General features: G+C 40.2%; 1 pseudogene; it reads right to left on the bottom strand.

Moving 5' to 3' along the window:
• Positions 1-5988: 5988 nt before the first annotated feature.
• Positions 5989-6112, bottom strand: LOC149472186 (U2 spliceosomal RNA; annotated as a pseudogene).
• Between the last annotated feature and the right edge of the window lie 12198 nt (positions 6113-18310).

The following is an 18310-nucleotide window of genomic DNA, read 5'->3' as shown; positions in this document are numbered from 1 at the left end:
CCAGACTGGTGTTTTGCTCAGAAGGAATACTCAGGCACGTGCTACAGGACCAGTTATGGGAGGGGGAATACTGTAGATTTGTGTAAGATTGTAAGCTGTTGTGCTGCACCGCAGGCTAGCCCATACCATACACCCATACACTGATTCCTGCTATTTTAGGGTAATAACAGGTAAGGTGTGGCAGCTTAGTTGTGCCCGCCAGTAGGTAAATTACTTCGCTTTCTGCCGTCATCCATCCGAAGGCGCCGTGCTGTGCAGCACAAGGGTCTCAGCCTTTGGGCTGGGTGTATGTAAATTTATTGTATGTTCCCAGCATTTGTGGTTGTGTTTATTTGCCACATCTAAGTAAAATTCTGTTGTGGCAAAACCTGGTGTTGGGGTTGCCTTCCTCGTTCGTGACTTCACTGTATCCTGGGGAGCCTACCCCGGTATACGGCTTACACTGCATATGTCCCTTCTTCCAGGGGCAGTGCTGCCCCCCTAAAAAATGCCACCCTAGGCAAATGCCTTGTTTGTCTTGTAGTAAATACGCCCCTGTCTGAAAAGATGGAGGGGCCAGGAGTGTCGGCAGGGGGCCCAAGAAGAGGAGGATCCAGACTGCTCTGTGCAAAATCACAGAGCAGGTAAGTATAACATGTGTGTTATTTTTTTTTTAACCGGTTCCCTGCCGCCCAATAGCAGAACTACTGTTACAGGACAGCAGGGCTGCACAAAATCACGTGTATATACATGACTTTGCATGCGCCGCCCTACCTGCACTGCCATTGGAGGCTACAGCTGTCGATCACTGGGTCCCGACCTTAGATGCCCTGCCGGCACCCAGCGATCGCCGAGGAACAGTGAAAGGGGAGAGGTCTGTGTGTAAAAAACACAGATTTCTGCCCTGTCAGCATGGACATGCTGCTTTGTATGGCTCTGCATAGAAAAGCCATACAAAGAAGCATGTTTACCTAGTAAAACACACACAGTTAACCCTTTGATCGCCCCAGATGTTAATCCCTTCCTGCCCAGTGTCATTAGTACAGTGTCAGTGCTTTTTATTAGCACTGATCACTGTATTAGTGTCATTGCCAGTTAGTCAGTTCCCTCCCAGTGTCAGAATTCCCACCACAGTACCGCAGTCCCGCTATAAGTCACTGATCGCCGCCATTAGTGGTATTTAAAAAAAAAATTCCAGTATATATACCGCCATTTGTAGACGCTATTACTTTCACGTAAACCAATTCATTTACATGTATTGCTATTTTATTTTTAGCAAAGACATGTAGCAGAATACAAAACCAGCATAAAGCATTGCGCTGCTCAAAACTAATCCCCCCTAAGAGGGAAGATGGCTGCTTGACCTGTCTTTATATACGGGTCAATATTTGAAGGTAAAGGTCCATCTATAAATCATGGCTATTAAGGTGATGCACACTGTTTGAAAGATTTACAGCACCAGGATAGTGAGCTCACTCAGTAGTAGGAAAACGGTTTTCACCAATATTTTCTGAAGAGACTTTATGAGACTACTATCATTTCTACCCTATACTGTCAAGTGATATCTCATGTTTTTTGAACTTATATATATTTATGGTTTAGTTTTCACTAGAGTGGATGTAGTTTTGAGCAGTGCAACACTTTATATTGATTTTGCATGTATTGTTTATGTGATGATCATTCACTACATGTGTTTGCAGCAAGCCCAATATTTTGGTTTGTTCAAATTATTCAACATTGTTTAATTATTGGTCAGCGCACATTTTTTTTTTATTATTTTCATTTAGCAGAATACATTTTAGCCTAAATTTATGACGAAATTTGATTTTTTAAATTTTATTACTGGAAATGTTTTATAGCAAAAAGTCAAAAATATTGGGGGTCTTTTTTTTGTTTATAGCACAAAAAATAAAAACCGCACAGGTGATCAAATGCCACTGGAAGAAAGCTCTATTTGTGGGGAAAAAAGGACATAAATGTAATTTATGTACAGTGTTGCATGACCGCGCAATTGTCAGTTAAAGCAATGCAGCGTCATATCGCAAAAAATGGAGGGCAAGTGGTTAATGTAAGCCTTTAGTATCACTTTAACTCTGCACATGCAATAACAGTTTCACAGGACGCATTCTCTGTGTTGAAAGTATCAGTTCTACCAAAATGTATTAATATATTCTATTTTATACAGAAAAAAAGGGGTGGTGTAAAAAAAACTAGCAAATAGAATATTGTCACATTTCAAATGTCATCAGCTATAATTAATAGTGGTGAAACTAACACCTTAGGAAGGCAGGGGGAGAGAGAGAGAACATTCTTGGAAAGCTTAGTCTGTGTTATGTGAAGAACATGGAAACATTGCAAGCAAGATGGAGTCTCTTGTGTCTAAATGAATAATACAACAAAAGTCCATGTCTCCGGCAAACCAGCAAAATGGGTCAGGCTAATTCTCTGACCAGATCACTCTCTTTGTGCTTGACCATCCTGCCTGGACCTTCCATTATTTTAGACTGATAAGTATCCAGCTTGGCAATTCATAGGCTGAGCCTTTCATGTTTTAAACTATGCTGCCATGTTCTTGTCTCTGCTCATAAGCCTTATTGACTTTGGGCTGAATCATGCTTTCCAAAAGGTCATTACTATTGATGTTTATGTTCTGATGGTTAGATGCATTGATGGACAAGAAAGTTATTAAACCTTTTATGGCAGTCAAGTTTGAGTGGTGAATGGTATTGTTGCCCACTGATTGTAGGAGGGCGGGGATGTGCATTTATCATATGTGATGCTGCTACATTTTTATTTACTCCCTCTGTAAATCTTGACTTGCCTAATATATTGGATTTGTGAATACCTCACTGACCAACTAATGACTTGTATATGCCTTTTATGGCTCATATACATATTGAGCACTTTGAGACATGGAAAAATAATGGAAATTTGATTATGTTTCTTCTTTTTAACCTTGGGAAGCCTGATGACATTTATTGTGATGTGCAATCCCAGATGAATGGCTGCTTTCAACCTAAGATCCACGGTTTATTGTGCCATATAAAGAGATAAATGCAGTGTATGCCTTTTCTATGGAACTGGACACTTTTTGATACATATATTGACTTTTTACAGGTTCAGCAGGTGATATAGTACACACAAATACCCCAATGAGGGTCTGTTTATTTGTCTAAAATGTATTATACTATGAAAAGGCCTTTTGGTTTTGAGGGTACTGGTCTTGAATATTGATTTTATAGTTTGGCCAAAATAATATCTTTAACATGTATTCCTTGTTTTTGTGTATGTTACAAGAATAAATTAACATGTGCATTGTGGCATTCCCATCTGGCAGGTACTATTTAGTATAATTAATTTGACTCTTATATTATTTGCTTAAAGATAGAGTTTTGAGTCCAAGCCAGGTTTTTCTTTTATTATTTTTCTTGCTACAATATTGCTTAGTGTGATATGTTGGTGGTTGTGTTAAGAAAGAAATCTATGGTGGAAACTTGCCAACCTAATTTAACATATGTCTAAAACTCATTCAGTAATCACACCCTGTGCTCCTTATCAAAAAAGAAGTTTCAAACATCAAACACATAAGTGAGGCCAGCTACATGAGCAACTTTAAGACTCATCTAGCCATACATAAATGTCTCCAATTGTTGAAAGCTTAAGTTGGTTGGTTGAAAAACAAGATGTTTGTGGTCCACAAACAATAAACCCTCAGAGGAAGTCATGATGATGAAACACGTCAGTATGTTGGCTGGAAGTGACCACGGTCCACCACCCTGAAGTGACACAGCTGGTTGTTCGCGGAAGTGAGGTGAGATGCTGATTATACCCTCCATGCGGTTTAACTGATGTATTTTTGGATAACTTATTTTTGTGGAAAGTGCAATCTTATATACACTTGTAAGTGCAATTTAATGGGGGTTTTGGTGATTTAATACATTTTGGAACAGGATTACGCTATGTGATTTATTTGTCTTCCCCCCTTGTGAGTTGAAGTGACAGGACCAAATCATTAAGCAGATGTCATTAACCTCCCTGGTGGCCTAATTATGTCAATATTTCTGAATGTCAAAGCGGTACATTGATTTGCATGGAAATTTGTTGTTTTATATTGTAGGCCTGAGACCATTTCGCACAACCAGACCACACTATGGAAGACCTCGATATTTTAGTTCTTAAAGGAAATTTCAAATCTATTCAGGAAAGAAAAACTTTTGAACTAAGAATGATAATTCTATTTGATACAAGAGATAACAACCTTAATTTGGACATAGGATTCCTCACTCATTATCCAACAGTTTTATGACCCCCTCTGTGAGTGTTGTCCCCCCCCCAGTCTTTGCTTTTGCTGTGTCTTATCTCTAGTCTAATCCTAGTCTTATAACCATTGCTGTGTACATTTGTTTGTGTGTGCTTCTTTCTGTTTTTTTTTTTTTCTCTCCCCCTTTCAACATCTTTTCTAACATTCTGCTAAAACTTTGTGTAGTAGTACTGCCTGGACCTTGAAGGGGGCATACCCCGAAAGCTTGTCCTCAAAATTGTATGTTAGTGCAAATAAAAAAAGTATCACATCAGTACTCAATTGTATTTGTAGGCCTATAATTCTTAGGAATAACTCACTTAAATCTGTCCAAACAAGAGTCTAGTAAACATCCTGGGTATGATAAAGTTTGAACCATGAAATCATAAATTATAATATAATAAATAATTATAAAAAATTATAAAAAATAATAATATAATAATATATTTAATTCAATAATGTAATCAAACCAAAAACAGTGAAATTTGAAATAGAGCACCAAGTTCGCACATCACTGAGCTCAGTCGCAGAATCATCGCTGTGGTCTTTTTTATTGTCTGATGACAAATTTCCCCATGAATCACTATCGCTCTATTCTGCAAGTGATTCTAATTCACTATTGCTGTTTTCTAGCTGATCTAAAATGGCTCTTGACCTAAAGGGATGCTTTTTGGATGCCATGGACGTTCTCATGTTTACAGGTAGAAAGAACGGTAAAAGTGCAAGCAGGGCACTGGACAAAGCACTAGGGGCAAAGTTTAGGTGACATGGTTTGATACAGTAATGTAATCCTAACAGATTACAATGTATTGTGTGGATGTCATGTTTTTACTTTTTTGAATCTCCTGCCGGTTCCGCCCCCCTGCATCCCGACACTCTCAGAGAAGGGAACCTGGAAGACGATTGCCAGCATCGGCCGGAGGGCACGACCGGAGGACATCGGGGGATCGCAGGACAAGGTAATAATTGGGGGATCACAGGACAAGCACTACAATGTAATCCCAAGTGTGGCTCAGGGTTACCGCTTTTGGTACTGAAAATTAACCCCGAGTCACATTAGGAATTACCGCTAGGAAGGTTAAGTGACCATTAGCCAGTTATGTTTATATTTAATTGAGGTTACTCTCCAACAATGCCACATCCCTGTGCTACAAATAGAAAGATATTAATCCCCTGGTGGGACTTTAGAGGCATTTATATCACAACATATAAATACAAATGTAAATACATAAATTTATTAAAGTACAAAAGTTTGATAAAAACCTAAATACGGCTTACAGACTACTGTATCACAAAAGCAATATAATATATAATCATGTCATTGATGTGCCTCCATTCATCCGACGCATTTCAGAGACCTGTAGCTCTTTTTTATGCACCTTTACTTACCAGGTTGTGGATAACATAAGAAGATTTCTGAATTTTGAATATTGATGATCCAACTTTTTACATTTGTTTTATATTGATTGTTGTATTTATTCAGTCTTAGGTGTGAGAGCGCTGTCTTGTGAAAAATTGCTTAAGGCTACATACTCATCTTTTTGAACACACTCACAAAACTAGCATCCAGTGCAAAAACAAAGTGAGCATACAAAAAAGTGCACAGGGTGTACATCTGGCCCTCCTCCAAAGAGAAAGGGCCCTAGCCCTGATCCCCCGGGACAGAAGGCTCCTGGCAAAAGGCTTGGCCCTAGAGGCAGGTGTGAAAAAAAGCGTGACTGGTGTAGTGACCATGGTGCCCCCACTCAACAAGAAGACACCAGAATTCCCCCTCCTGAAAACTGGTAAGAACAGATACTACACTTGGTCTTAGCCAAAAGGCCGAGAAGCGATATTGGCCCTGAGTCTTGGGAGAAGAGAATAATCATGTATTTGTATGCATAAATCTCAGGAAGAAAAGGAAAAATAAAGATTGTGGTAGGTTGGAATGCACATGAAAAATGAATTTATGACCTACCCATGACTAGTGGGTTACATCTTTCTAATGAGCATCCTATTGTTCTGTTCATGATTGATTGGAATTCATATGGAAATGTGTTTTTGATTTATGATTAATGGGTCACATGTTTCTGGTGAGTTTCCTACCTGTTGGTAGAAGTGAAGAGGTTATGAATTACCTGCATTGTGAGTAGTATTTATGGTAATATGCATTTATTAACTGTGACATACTACACTATGGAATCTTTTTTCATAAACAACATTTAATGGTGGTGTAGTGGAGCAAAGGAGGGAAGAATGGCTCAGTCAATGGGAAGTTTTCTGGGAAAGCCACCACAGATTGAGACTATACTGAAAAATCATTTTTTGGCTCTCTTAGATATAAAGAATCAATAGCATCTGGTAAGCCTCCTTTTATCTACACAAAGGATAATGTATATAGTGGTTTTAACATGCAGTATTTTGATTGTAGAAGATTTTTTTAAACACGCACATGTTTGCAGACTTTTTATAGAAGCAATTCTTGGAAACAAGAGTTAATGCTATTGATTTGATTATTTGAATCTTGTAATTTTTTGGTATTTAATATTATTCTGTTGTTTTGGTAACATGGTCTCCGTTGATGAGATCAAAAGGATTGTAAGATACATTTAATAAAATAGGGAGAACAACAGTGAGCGCTAGTCCTGAAAGCGGCTAAGCACTCTAAGCAACCAATATGTACATAAAATAGAATAACATAAAAATAGTGCAGCGCTAAGAGTAGTGATAGTAAAACAGATATGAGTCCACTTAAAGTCTTGGTCATAAGAACGTGTCCAGTGACAAGTGAGGATTCAAAATTGGTGATCCGTGTAGAAACGGCTGAAAAACGCACTCACCAGAAGAAAGACACATAAACGCAGTGTGCATCTAGAGCTCATGGATCCTCAATCCAGAAGGGAATAAAGCTGGTCCAGTTACAGGAATAGTGGATCCCTCCTCTGTGGATGCAGCAACAGATCCTCCTCTTCCCAGTTAGGTGTAGGATTCCAAGATCAGGATTCTGAAAGCAAAAGCTCCTCAGGGGAGTTTAGGGAAGGACACCCATAGTGTAGTAAGGTTATAAAAAGCAGCTTTATTAAAAAAATAGCATCCAATTCAAAGTAGGCAGGTATCATAAAGATGTGTCAGCAAGACAAACTAACCCTGACACTCTGAATAATGGCCGCCGGGCCTCCACGTGGCTCCGGCGGCGTAGCGTCTCGACGTCCAGGCTCCTCCTTACGCGTTACGTGCGCACGCACATCTTCAGAGGTATGGAACTGAAGACGTGCGTGCGCACGTAACGCGTAAGGAGGAGCCTGGACGTCGAGACGCTACGCCGCCGGAGCCACGTGGAGGCCCGGCGGCCATTATTCAGAGTGTCAGGGTTAGTTTGTCTTGCTGACACATCTTTATGATACCTGCCTACTTTGAATTGGATGCTATTTTTTTAATAAAGCTGCTTTTTATAACCTTACTACACTATGGGTGTCCTTCGCTAAACTCCCCTGAGGAGCTTTTGCTTGCAGAATCCTGATCTTGGAATCCTACACCTAACTGGGAAGAGGAGGATCTGTTGCTGCATCCACAGAGGAGGGATCCACTATTCCTGTAACTGGACCAGCTTTATTCCCTTCTGGATTGAGGATCCATGAGCTCTAGATGCACACTGCGTTTATGTGTCTTTCTTCTGGTGAGTGCGTTTTTCAGCCGTTTCTACACGGATCACCAATTTTGAATCCTCACTTGTCACTGGACACGTTCTTATGACCAAGACTTTAAGTGGACTCATATCTGTTTTACTATCACTACTCTTAGCGCTGCACTATTTTTATGTTATTGTAAGATACATTTGTTCACTTGCAGAGCTGATTTCTTCAATTGGATTGTACTGCAGCATTTGATAAATTCAAGTAAATGACAGCCTTCTTGAAACCAGTAGTGCTGACAGTGGGCAAAGCTTGATGGGGAAGCTGAAACACTAGTTTCTCATCACTTTTGCTCTCTCCTTGTGATTGACAGTAAACAGTTGGCATATTCCATAAAGAATGGCAGGCTGTCTCTTGGCTATGGATCCATCCATTGGCAGCTGTCAATCACAAAGAGAATGGGCCTGCATTGTCTGTGTGACAGCTGCTGTGGCAGAAGGAAGATCAGACTCACTGTCCATATAGACACTCTGGTCTACGTTTGCCTCCCCCAGATTCATGTACCTGTTTACAAAAGGTACATGAATTTGTCTCCCACACTGTCATTTGTCTTGCAGAGATACTCTTTATGAAATTTGCTCCACAAAACAATTATACTGTAACTGCTATGATTGTGAAATTCAATTCATTTTGCAAACCTATTTGAATATTGAGACAATTGTACATGATTCATATTCACAACAGCAATCAGAAATGTTTGCATTTTATTCTAATAGAATTGTATGTGTAAAGTCCTTTTCCAGTATTTGATTTCGTAAATTGTTAGAAATAAACACTTGGATTTCTTCCATATTTTTGACTTGAACTACTCATTTTATGAATAATTTCAATTTGTTTGGGCAATGCAGAGTTCCATGTTAGGCCAACATACTTAATTTTAATAATCTTTGATCACATTTTCTTGTAGAAAGTCGTTATTACAATGTCTGTTTAACTTCTGCTGGTTTTTATGTAAATCGTGCTGAAAAAGCAGCTGAATTTTTCCGGCTGAAATCAATCAATAAATGCTAAATCAGTAGATGACAGCATAACAGAGAAAGCTAACTTTATCCTTTTTTTTACTGCATTGGTTGTACAATACTCTTGACAAGATCACCATGCTACTTTAAAAATATATCCATCATTTAAAACAAGAGATAGAAGGGTGTTTCAAGAAAGTAGGATCCCAAAATATATTTAAAATGATTTATATTGTAATACCGGTGTGACACTCTTTGTGAGACAAATACATCCTTGGGAAAATCAGCTATACTGAATCTATTAGTTGTCCACTGAGCTTAAAAGAAAAATTCAACTTTTACATGTGTTTGGTGTTATTTTTCAGCCTGCAAATAAACCTCTATGTTAGCCTATGTGTCCATAAACATAGGTGTTTACAGGCATATTAGAAGAGAAGTATTTGCAGGTTAAAAAAACAACAAAAACACATTCAGGAAATGAACTGAAGAGCAGAAAAAATGCTGAATGAACCTAAATGTCAGAAATGAGTCTAAATGCTTGAAGCGTTTAGGAGCATTTGAGTGCTTGAGTGTTAATGTATTCCATTGGCCAGAATAAATTAATATTCTGGCCAATGGAATCCATTCATGGTCTAATGCTGGATGTGTCTAAATGCATCTAAATGCATGTGCAATACACGGCTTTAGACATGTTTTTTAAGCAGATTTTTTTCCTGGTGTTCAGAGCAGCAAAAACAAAGGTGTGCATGAGGTGTAGTTGGCCAGCTACTGTAATTGTAGAGCTGTCAAGCTGATTTACAAATATCTTGTTAGACAATAGTAGTAATTCTCACTTACAGAAACATTTCTTCATCATCCTTTACATTGTTTAGTCCTGCTTGTTTGTTTTGTGATCATAATTTTAAACTAAATATTTTCACATTAGTACAGTTGTAAATAACATTTTATTGTCCCTCTAAGCTAAAGTTAAAATAAATTAATGCTTTTACCACCAGTCAGGTCTTTATCTATTAGTTTTAGATTTAAATATACTGGAGTTTGTTTGGATAGGTAACATATATGAAGGTATATTGCAATAAGTTGGGAAACTGACCCAAAATAATACTATTTGAGTTCACTCTTGAACCAGAATGAGTTACGTTCATTCATTTCTTAAATCTCTTCACTGCTTGTTAATGTTTTCTATAATGACTTTTAATTAAGATTATTTTATTTTTGAATGTTTGTGTGGCCTTTTCCCACCTTATCTAAATATTATTTTGAAGTATGCCCTATTTAAATCCCTTTGAAATTGGTAAAATCCATAATCTCTGAAATTCTCTTCCTGACAGTTCTATACCTTATCTATTTATATTTCCTTTAACATGTTATTAGGCATTATGTGTAGGTTGTATAGCACTTTGCTAATATCTGTTGATGACACTGGTGATAATAATAATTAGAGATGGGGTTTTGTCCAAAATTTATATACAGTATTTTCTGGCGTATAAGACTACTTTTTATACTTAAAAATATACCCCAAAAATTGGGGGTCGTCTTATACGCGGGGTATAAAATGTGAACCTTGAGTTTGTTTGGGTCAAGCTGGCTGGATGTGTAGTAATAGTGTACATACAGTATACTGTGCTGAGCCAAGCTGGCTCAAAACAAATGTCCCTATGACAGAATAATCTTTCAGCCCGCTGGATGTGTGGTATATACAGTATACTGCGCTGAGCCAAGCGGTTTCAAAACGTACCGGTACGTCCCTACTGTAATCAGCCCGCTGGATGCGTGTATGTACGGTAGCTGCGGCTACATACAGTATACACTGGGCCAATCACGGCGAGTGATGTATTCTACTAATGAATACAATGCCTGCTCGGATTGGCTGAGTCAGAGAGGTGGGCTGATGATGTCACAACCTCAGCCAATCCGAGCAGGCTTTGTATTCATTAGTAGAATACATCGCTCGCCGTGATTGGCCCAGCATATACTGTATGTAGCCTCAGCTACTGTACATACACACATCCAGCGGTCTGATTACCAAAGGGACGTACCGGTACGTTTTGAAACCGCTTGGCTCAGTATATTGTATATACCACACATCCAGCGGGCTGACAGATTAATCTGTCATAGGGACATTTGTTTTGAGCCAGCTTGGCTCAGCGCGGTATACTGTATGTACTGTACATTACTGCACATCCAGCGGGCTGTATATATACTGTATGTAGCTGAAGCTACCGTATTACCGCACATCCAGTGGTAACCATCTGATTTGGAATTTGATCCATATGATGACTGTCTTACAAATGTATCACAAGATGTCATTCATGAACTTATGATGTCAGAGGATGAACATGAGGATTTTGAAGGATTTTAAGTACCAGTAAGTCATAACCATTTCAATTAAAAAATCTGATGTTTTTAAATGGTGTTGCCTCGGAAGGCTTATACGGTGAGTATAGCCCAAAACCTATGTTTTAACTGGAAAATTAGGGGGTCGTCTTATAGACCCAGTCGCCTTATACGCCAGAAAATATGGTATTTGTGATTTGTCCAAATGCTGAATTTTCATGAACCTAGACTAGAGCTCCAGGTAGAGGGTCCCTTAATTTATTGCAGTACACTGGGAATTCTGGTCAGGCTCAATACTTTGGCTAATAATGTGTTTTGGCCCAGCTCCCTCAATAAAAAATCAGCTCTCCCAGTAGTCCTCTATCACTGTATTAGAGTTAGTAGTGTGAGAGAGAACTGACAATGATGGCAGGGAGCAGGGACAGACTGACCATTTGGAAACTCGGGCACTGCCCGAGGGCCCAGGGTCAGTTGGGGGCCCAATGAGATGCCCCTAGTACCTTTTTCATAGGCTTTTTTGAGTTTGGGTAAGGACACAGGGGCCCCATGATCCCCTATTGCCTGGGGGCCCCATGAGTTGTCAGTCCGCCCATGGCAGGGAGAGAAAGTTTAGTGAATATTGGAATGTGCTGGTGTTCAGCCACATAGCTATACAATGCTATCTAGAGTGTTATAATTAGCACTGTATTTCATCATTAATACATTGCAGTTTGTAGTTTGTGGGGCTAGGGAGAATGGATTATTACCCCACATATATATTTACTGTAAATAGACTCATCAGTCCACTTTAGACTAGTGTGAACATTTGCTCTTTGCAGCACTGGACTGCATACACTTAGTTTACAAAGCAGCATAGTGTCAAGTGCATCAAAGCACCCCCCCCCCCATCCATTTCTTGGCATAACTGTTAATAAAACTAGGGCATCGCCCGTTACCACCATGCCTGGGAGGACTAAAGGGAGGGAGGTTGTTCCCATGCAGCTATCAGCGGGTGTGCAGGTCCAGTATCTACAGGCCAATGCAGTGGGCAGGGCACAACTTCAAGAGGCAGTACATGTTTGCTTTATCTTTTTTGGCAGTGGGCATGTTATACAGTCAGAGCACATGGAGAAGGTGGTGGAATGGCTAACCAAACCTTAAATATTCCAAAAGCAGAGTAGTTTGATGTAATCTACAACTGTAAAAGTGCCCTGTTCTTTCTCCTCATCCACAGCTACATCTATCATTGTTCCTCAAACTGTCATGGTGGAGGCAGAATTATTTAACCACCTCCCGCCCACCCTATAAGGTAATGATGGGCGCAAGGCGGTTCTCTTGTTCAGGGAGGAAGTCATTAGACGTCCTCCCAGTCTAATCGTACATGTGCAGCTCCGGGAGCACGCAGCGCTTTGATTGGTTGTTCACTGTGTCCCTCGGACACAGTGGATCACCAATCGACGGAAAGAGCCGAAGATGTCAGCTTGGTCATGTGATCAGCTGTGTCCAATCACAGCTGATCACATGTAAATAGGGAAATGCCGGTTATCTGCATTTCTCTCCTCAAGAGCTGTCACGCTGACAGCTTGAGAGAAGAGGAGAGCCGGTAATCGGCATTCCTCGGAGGGGACATGTACACTGATCATCAGGACACTGATGATCAGTGTGCCCTGATGATCAGTGTAGCCCCAGCAGTGCCACCTGTCAGTGCCCATCAATGCCAGCTATCATTGCCCATCAATGCCACCTGCCAGTGCCCATCAGTGCCACATCAATGCCACATATCAGTGCCTACCAGTGCCCATCTGAGCTGCCTTTCAGTGTCACCTATCAGTGCCAGTCAGTGCCACCTATCAATGCTGCCAATCATTGCCACCTATCAATGCCAGTCAGTGCCGCCTATCAGTGCCAGTCAGTGCCGCCTATCAGTGCTGCCTATCAGTGCCATATATGAGTGCTGCCTTTTAGTGCCCATCAGTGATGCCTTTCAATGCCCATCAGCGCCACCTACTAGTGCCTCCTCATCAGTGCCCATCAGTGCCACCTATCAGTGCAGCTTATCAGTGCCCATCACTGCAGCCTCATTAGCGCACATCAATGAAGGAGAAAAATCACTTATAACAAAAACTAAGAAAAAACATTTTGTTTTTTTTAATTTTCAGTTGTTTTTGATTTGTTTATCAAAAAATAAAAAACCCAGAGGTGATTAAATATCACCAAAAAAAAGCTCTATCTGTCTCAAAAAAATTATAAAAATTTCATATGGGTACAGTGTTGCATGACTGCGCAATTGTCATTCAAAGTGTGACAGCGCTGAAAGCTGAAAACTGGCCTGGGCAGGAAGGGGATATAAGTGTCCTGTAGGCAAGTGGTTAAGCACAGTGTCAGTCACTTCTTGCAGGAGGATGCACCGCAATTATTTCTGAGGAGAGAAATGATAATATAGAAGAAGGGGATCACAGGCAGGGAGAACCAATTGGCGCTAATGTTCATGTAGCTGCAGCTTACTGGCAAGTTAGCTCCAGTAATGAGGAGGTTGAGGATGATAATGAGCTCTCTGTCAATACCTGGGTTCCAGAGATAGTAGAGGAGAAAAATGAGGGTGATACACAACATTAACGAGGAGGGATGTCATCCAGGGGAAGGTTGCAGAGGAGTGGAGAAAACAACCACCCTATTTCACAGGATGGCACTGCTCCATAAGTGCAGGCCATTATTGCTCCCTAGTGTGCACCCATACCTCAGAATGTACAGCACTGTAGTCAGTCACTGCAGTCTTTTCTGACAACATATCAAGTGGGATTCATCCATCAGTCATCTGGGTACCACATATATTAAAAGACAAATAACTGCTAACCATAGAGCTCAGTGGAAGAAGCACATGAATGCTGCCATTCAGCAGCAAAAGGCTTGCACTCCTTCTCCCCTTCCTCCTTGCTCCCTTTCCACCTCTCCTCCACTACATAAGATTCCCTCTCTGCAGCCTCAGGCAAGGATGGAAGTATTTTTAGGGGTGTGAGAGGCTTGCTTTATGACATTAGGGAAGAGGGTCAAAATAGAGTCACGCAGAGCAGGGGCAAGCATAGGCAACCTCACTCTAAGTTTGCAAACCCAACCTTGCCATATGCAGCTATATCACTGAGTAGACAGGTGTCTCTGTCCTAGCTGCTGAGAACTTTTTTCCATAAAATTACACCAGGCTTAGGAGGAGCTTGAAGATGAGGAAGAGGGTTGCAGTGCTAAGGTTAAGGAGAAGAACAAGTAGCAATCCTCTAAAACATATTGTCCTCAGTGACCCCATGGACTCGGTTTCTCTGCCTCTGGTAATTTGTGGTGGATGGGCTTATTCTTGTTCAAGTGCCTGCAAAAGAACCCCAGGATTTGTGACATCAAAGAGAGGGACTATTGCTAACTGTTCACTATCTTGAATCTATGTTGTAAGGAGAAAATTGAAGTGCTCATCTCGCTCTCACAGAGGGAGAAAAAAATAAAACACCCAAAGGATGTGCTATGGAGAATCTCCTGATCTCCTTTTCAGAGACTGGCAGCATACCTAGATTGTAAGCTCGAAAGAGTAGGGCCCTCGTACCCCTCGTGTATTGTATTGTTACTGTATTGTCTCATGTACTGTCCCCCCACTTTAATGTACAGCGCTGAGCAAACCTTTTGGAGCTATATAAACACTGTATAATAATAATAATAACAATACCTTTTAACAGTCAACATGGTTTAGAGTCCCCTGTTGGTGAAAGGAGAAGCAGCAGTGGTGTGGCTGCCTAAGCGAAGATTTCATGTCAGTCTTCAATGTACAGCAGCCAGAGCTATCTCTCGCCAGCAGCTATAGGCAGCTCCTGAATTACAGTATATGGTGAACGATTGCATGAGGTCAAAGGGGGATGTTGACACTTTCAGAATGAACAACCCCCTTCACTTTTCCATTATGCAACTGAGCTGCTGGAATGCTCTGCAGCTAGTGTGCTTTTCTGAAATATACATTTAGCGCAATGGGGGTTTTATTACAGAAAAAAAGAGTCAGCCTGTATGCAGACACCGGTGACTTGCTCCCTTTTGTAAAAATGAACCAGTACTGGATCACAAATAACTACCAATCCCAAAATACAAATGATTCTAGGCCCAAGAACATTATTATAAAGTACAATCTAAGTATCTCTTACTGCCGTTACCAAATACTGCCTCCATGAGCACACCATGGCACCATTAACACTTCCTTTTACCATTGCCAGTCTGACACCACAAACATTACCTGACACCACAGTATTTTACCAGCATTACCTCTTGCTTTGGCCTCATTCGTTTGGTCTGTTGCCACAGGCTACTGCTACTTTTAATGTGGCAAAGCACATTTGTCCACAGCTGTTTCATAGTTGCATAAAATGCTTCCTTATCTGGAAGGGTCTATCCTGTGCTGTACATGAATATTTATGTTTGGTTACAGTGCTTCAGCGCAAAAGACACACAGCACCAAATGTTTATGTTTTCATCTTTTTTCCAGATGCAAAAATCATTCTTTTTTTTTCAGGTTAAATCTTCTGTTGGCCAATAATGTTTGCTTTGCAGTAAAATTACAACATAATGGTTCTGCATGCTGCTCCTTAGTGGGCACTTTTAGCTTTGATTCAAGCTAAATCATGCTTTTTGTTTTGATATTTAGAGCCCATTGCAGTTCACTAGCTCAATCAAGAATTTTTGCGCATACAGTTTCTTTAAAATCATATAACTGTGATTACTTAACTACTTGCCCTTCAGAAGATTTACCCCTCTTCTCGACTAGGCCATTTTTTTGCTGTTCGACGCTGAGCTATTTCAAATTGTAATTGTGCGGTCGTGCAATTCTTTACCCAAATAAAATGTATGTCCTTTTTTCACATAAATAGAGCTTTCTTTCAGTGGTATTTGATCACCTCTGCCTTTTTTACTTTTTGTGCTTTAAACGAAAAAAGACCGAACATTTTGAAAAAAAAACACAATATTTTTCATTTTTAGTTATAAAAAATATCCAATAAACTCAAAGTTAGTCATAAATTTAGACCAAAATGTATTCCGCTGCATGTCTTTAAAAAATCCCAATACATGTATATTAATTGGTTTGTGTGAAAGTTATAGCCTCTACAAACTATGGTATATATATATTGGAATTTATGCAGCTTTTACTTTCTGACTGCCTATCACATTGAGGTGCTAAAATGCCAGGGCAGTACAACCCCCCTCCTAAATGACCCCTTTTTGGAACATAGACACCACAAGGATTTTGTAGAGAGGCATGTTGAGTCCATGGAACATTTTATTTTGGTCACAAATGTTTTGAAAATGACAATTTTTTTTCTTTACACAAAGTTGTCAGTTAAATTATTTATTGCACATGTATGCCATGGGTATATGTAGAATAACACCCAAAAACACATTCTTCTACTTCTCCCAAGTATGGGGAGAGACATTTTTGGCAGCCTAGCTACATACAGGCCCCCCAAATCCAATGACCACCTCCAGGGTTTAAATGGGCATATTCCCTCATATCACTTCCTCACTACCGATCACAGTTTCGGAGGCCGTAAAATGCCAGGATAGTACAAACACCACCCCAAATGACCCCTTTTTGGAAATTAGACACCCCAAAGAATTTGCTAAGAGGCATGGTGAGTATTTTACAGATATCATTTTTGTCACAGGGTTTTGAAAATGAAAAAATAAATTTTCATTTTCTTTCTTCGTTTTACAAAAACGTGGCAAGAAATTAATCTGCAAAATACTCACCATGCCTCTGCAAAATACTCACCATGCCTCTTAGAAAATACCTTGGAGTGTCTACTTTCCTAAAAGGAGTAATTTGGAGGGGGGGCTTCTACTATCCTGGCATTTCAGGGTCCACATTAGAAGGTTATGCCACATACCACCCACTCTTGAAGACCAAGCCTTTTCCGACATTTTTTTTATGTGAAAAAACTGGGGTTTTTTGCTAGAATGTTATTATGAACCCCCAAACATTATATTTTTTTTAAAGCAGAGGCCCTAGAGAATAAAATGGTGGGTGTTTATTTTTTATGTCACACAGTATTTGTGCAGTGATTTTTCAAAAGCAAATCTTTTGAGAAAAATACACTTTTTAGAATTTTAATGCACAAAAACACAATATACTGCCCAATTGTTTGATAAAATATAAAAAGATGATGTTACGCTGAGTAAATGGATACCAAACATGACATGATATAAAATTGTGCATGCCCATGCAATGGCAACAAAGTACATACATTTTTCATATCGATAGGCAATGCTTTAAAAGCCTTTACAGGTCAGGAATTTATATTTACATAAGAGATCTAGTCCTAGAATTACTGCCCTTGATCTGACGTTCGCAGCGATACCTCACATGCATGGTGAAATCTCTGTTTACATACTGACACGGGACCAACGCTTGGGTTCACCTTTGCACAGGAGCATGGGAAGGGGGGAGGGGCAGGGCTGATCTTTTTTTCAACTTTGATTTTTTTTTTTTACACTGTCCCTTTTTTTTATCACTTTATTTGTTTTCGCAGGAAAACTATTATAGAGTCTATTAGACTCTATAAATCTCCTCTGCCCTTAAAGCATCTGATCACACCAAGATCAGTGTGATCAGATGCTTTCCCAATTTAAAAATGGAGCTGTCAGGAAAAGACTCACCGCTGGTGGTGCTGGGGCTCACCTGCTGTGTGGGCTGCAGTACCGGTGCTTGCCAGCGGGTGCTTTCAGCAGCCAGGATCTCACTCCTGCAATTAAGCCATCACCTGAGGCTGATTGCAGGAGGTGTATTTAAGCAGTACCAGGCCTGCAATCAGTGCCTTGGTGTTTTCCCATGTGCCCTGTTGTCCTGATCCTGTTTTCTGTATTCTGTCTTCTGCCTGCTTGACTCTCCTGCTTGACTCTGACTCTGCTAGAACTCCGCCTGCACCGACCCCGGCTATTCCTGACCATTCTCCTGCCTGCTCCTGTTGTACCTTATCTGCCCGATTGTTCCTGACCCGGCCTGCCTGACCACTCCACCTCTCCAGCCCTGACTACACTTGTACATATTAATATTAGTTTAAGGTTTG

This window comes from Staurois parvus, unplaced genomic scaffold (assembly GCF_062004578.1).
Source record: "Staurois parvus isolate SC_StPar_1 unplaced genomic scaffold, SC_StPar_1.0 ptg000022l, whole genome shotgun sequence".
NCBI classification, from domain to species: Eukaryota; Metazoa; Chordata; class Amphibia; order Anura; family Ranidae; genus Staurois; species Staurois parvus.
This window is presented reverse-complemented; position numbering and strand designations above follow the sequence as displayed.